The sequence below is a fragment of the Pongo abelii genome, chromosome 22 (genome assembly GCF_028885655.2).
Source record: "Pongo abelii isolate AG06213 chromosome 22, NHGRI_mPonAbe1-v2.0_pri, whole genome shotgun sequence".
In the NCBI taxonomy this organism is placed as follows: Eukaryota; Metazoa; Chordata; class Mammalia; order Primates; family Hominidae; genus Pongo; species Pongo abelii.
In genome coordinates this window covers 57,118,856-57,123,101 of record NC_072007.2, presented here as the reverse complement: position 1 = coordinate 57,123,101, position 4,246 = coordinate 57,118,856, and the positions used below count along the sequence as shown (strand labels likewise).

Sequence of the window (4,246 nt, the reverse complement as noted above, 5' to 3'; positions counted from 1 at the left end):
AATTGAGTCTCTCAAATCCCTATAATCACTGAAACTTTAGGCACCCTGCTCCATGCCTTGGAGGCTCTCAGTGTGCTCAAGAATCTGCAAAAGCGAACACCTGGGGCTGAAAAATAAAATAGAAAAAAAATTTATTTCTCAGCTTCCATTAGATTGTATGTCAAAACAGAAGAAAATCTTAAAAATTTCCAAAAATATTGTTGAGAAAAAAGCTTTAGCCATAATATGAAGAAGAAAAAAACTTGTTCCATTTTCCAGATACACAGTTATAATACAAATATAAAATGGGGCAAAGACAAAAACCAAGTCTTCTATATAAACTAGTGAATTTTGTGGTTATTGTAATCACATTAGGGTTCTCCAGAAAGGCAGAATCAATAGGATATATGTAGATAGATAGATGAGAGAAGATTCATTAGGGGAATTGGTTCACATAATTATGGAGGCTGAGAAGTTCCACAATAGCCTGTCTCCAAGTTGGAAAGCTGGTAGCATGGCTCACTCCAGAAACAAAGGACTCAGAATCAGGGAAGCCAATGGTGTAACTCTGATTCTGAGGCCAAAGGTATGAGACCCTGAAGTTCTGATGTTAAGGGCAGGAGAAAAAGGATGTTTCCATTTCAGAAGGAGATAATTCACCTTTCCTCTTCCTTGTTGTTCTATCTGGGCTCTCAACCAATTGGATGGTGCCTGTATTCATCCATTTTTATACAGCTATGAAGAAATACCTGAGTCTGAGCAATTTATAAAGAACAAAGAGGTTTAATGGGCTGACAGTTCCACATGGCTGCAGGGGCCTCACAATCATGGCAGAAGGGGAAGCAAAGCCATCCTTCTTCACATGGCAGCAACAAGGAGAAGTGCTGAGCCAAAGGGGAAAAGCCCCTTATAAAACCATCAGATCATGAGAACTCACTCACTGTCATGAGAACAGCATGGCAGTAACCACCACCATGATTCAGTCACCTCCCACCGGGTCCCTCCCACGACATGTAGGTATTATAGGAACTACAATTCAAGGTGAGATCTGGGTGGGGACACAGCCAAACCATATCAGTGCCCATCCACATTGAGTCATGGTTATCTCAGTGTCTTCCAGAAACACCCTCACAGATATGCCCAGACATTGTGTTTTACCAGCTATGTGTGTCTCTTAATCCAATCAAGTAGATGTCTAAAATTAACCATCAGAATATTTATGCCTGATTCATGGCTGAAATTTCAGGATGAAAGCTATGAAATCTCTATTTGTGTTTGTCTATTAATGCATGTTATGTATATGTGATATTTTCTTAACTCCAGATAGCATTGCAAAATTCATTTCTAAAATCCTCTAAAAGTGCTCTATTCTAACTTGGCTTGGAAAAAAATAAGCATTTATAAATAAATATTCACCAAACTCCTAGAAATATAGGAACTGATCAAATGTTTTTTAAGTTAACACGATTTGGATAAAACTTAGTTAAATAAGATTAATATAATATTTTTGGTGTAATAAAACAACTATGTCTTCAAAGTTATCACTATTGAATATAAAAGACATAAATTCCTATTCTGCTTCAGTTCTAGTCAAATAAGCTAACATTATACTTACTAGAAATGTAAAATCTTAAAGTTTATAGATTTGATTCTAATTAAGTTGTCATTCTTCTGAAAAACTATTTTTTTATGGTGAAAAGATACACATATATTTAGAGTTAGCCAGCTGGACTCAGTTTAGATGATCCCAATTTTGTTGCAACATCCAAAGCATCATAATCAGGAGCCAGTCAAACATATGCCTTCTTCTCTTTATCAGGACAAATCAGGGTGGTGACCTTGGCCACATCACTGTCATAAAGCTTCTTCAAAGCCTGTTTGATCTGGTGCTTGTTGGCTTTAATATCCACAATGAACACAAGTGTGTTGTTTTCTTCTATCTTCTTCACGGCCGACTCAGTGGTCAGCGGAAACTTGATGATAGCATAGTGGTCAAGCTTGTTTCTCCTGGGGGTGCTCTTCTGAGGATATTTGGGCTGCCCCTGGAGTCGCAGTGTCTTGGGCTGCCTGAAGCTGGGTGACATGCGGATCTTCTTTTTTGCGCGTGGCTGTGGACACCTTTCAACACTGCCTTCTTAGCCTTTAAAGCCTTCACTTTGGCTTCAGCTTTAGGAGGGGCAGGAGCTTCTTTCTTCGCTTTTGGTGCCATCTTGTGAAAAGCGAAAAACATTATTTCAAAAATAATTTGTTTACAGTAAATCTGCCTAATAGTAGTTTCCAAAGTACTTTTGGTAATTTTTAACCTTAAAGTTAAGCTAAGTAAAAGATTTCCATTAAATATCTAGACCATTTATAAATAAGATACAATACTAAAACATTAATTACTGAACATAAATAATTCAAATTTATATACTTTTGGCTTCCTATTTTTACAGAGAGACTAAAGATATTTTGGCCCGTGATTAAACATGTTTTTTTCTGCCACACTGAGGAATTGTATTATGAGGAAACACATCCCTCTAGATGTTGGGAGATGGTATATTCATACATTTTCTAACCTACTATAGAATGCTAATATATGACAGTTTATAACTGTCTACTTCCTAGTTTTCTCTGGAAAATAAAAGATTACTAAGTATTAAAATTATAATCAATATATGTAAATAAAACTACTAGAGATAATAGAATAACTAGAAACAACTCTACGCAAGGCATGCAAGAAAAGTAGGGCATGTTTCACAAGTAAAGTAGGTTGTATTTTTTATAAGGAAAACGATACATAAGATACAAATAAAAAGAGATACCTAACCTTCCCTGTGTTATATTTGTATGGGTAAAATGTTATGTTTTCAGAAATTATATAAAATTCCTGGAAATTTGTCAATGTCCTCCTTATCCATGCTATGTGCCAGTATAGAGTAATGAGTCATAATTCCAATTATTATTTTAAATGTTGTGCCTGGCACAGTGGCTCACGCCTGTAATCCCAGCACTTTGGGAGGCTGAGGCAGGTGGATCACAAGGTCAGGAGATCCAGACCATCCTGGCTAACCCGGTGAATCCCTGTCTCTATTAAAAATACAAAAAATTAGCCTGGCATGGTGGCAGGCACCTGTAGTCCCAGCTACTCGGGAGGCTGAGGCAGGAGAATGGTGTGAACCTGGGAGACGGAGCTTGCAGTGAGCCGAGATCATGCCACTGCACATGCCTGGGCGACAGAGCAGGACTCTGTCTCTAAATAAATAAATAAATGTTGTATGCCACAGAAAAAATTGAATATCCTTGTCAGTTATGGTATAATGAACTTTCATCAGATCTTTCATCACAGCCATTTCATACTCTTTGTCATTTAGATATCACTTCCCCCTGATGCTTTCCTGAAAGCTCCTGCAATCAGCTACAGGTCAGAATGTTCATCTCCAATACAGAACTCCCTCTGAGACTTACGGAAAAGACTATGACAGGTACTCTGGTTATAGGCTTCTGATGAGATTGCTTAAATAACTTTAAGACCATACACTTGACTCAATGAAGATCTCCAGAAGTATGGTTGAGAAATTTATGGGTTCATGACACTGCTAACCCAAGATCCAACAAGACTGGAATTGATTACATGGCACTGAATGAACTGATGAAAATTGATTATAATTTTATAGCTTTTTGGAGCATTGCTGGCTCTTTAATGTTCTAGTTTCTGGATTTAAGAAATCTCTTTCTCTTAATCTAACTGTAACTTACAACAGTTTAGTAGATTATACTTTTGTAAACAGAAATGAAGCATTTATCTTTTTTCCCTGCCTGATTTTTCCAGAATTTTGAAATCCTTACTGCATACTCTTATTTTCACGATGATATAGTTGTTAGCAAAAGTCCAATAAGAATCTATTCAACTTATAACAGGACATAATTGGAAATGTTGGTTATATTATCAAGGTTTTTACTGGAATATAATATTTAGGAAGTGTACCTAAGATCAGTTATGGCCAGCAATTTTAAGGAAGTAAGGTTGACTTTTATGGAGACAATGCTTACAAAGCACTGTGAAAATGGGAAAGTTCTTCCTCAAAGATTATAAAGTCACAACTATCCACTATTTTTATATGTGTGTGTGTGTGTGTGTGTGTGTATTCCAAATCACTTGTCCTAGCTTGCTCCAGCATGCCTGGACAGAACTAGACAAGCCCCAGCCTATAGTGTGTGCCATTCCTTATTTGGAGATGCTTCCTTAACTATCCCTGGGCAACTTCCTTTTCTTTCTTTGTTCTAT

The 4,246-nt window shown here is 37.0% G+C and overlaps 1 pseudogene; it reads right to left on the bottom strand.

The window, feature by feature from the left end:
• Nucleotides 1–1,668: 1,668 nt before the first annotated feature.
• On the bottom strand, nucleotides 1,669–2,188 carry LOC129052394 (large ribosomal subunit protein uL23-like; annotated as a pseudogene).
• Between the last annotated feature and the right edge of the window lie 2,058 nt (nucleotides 2,189–4,246).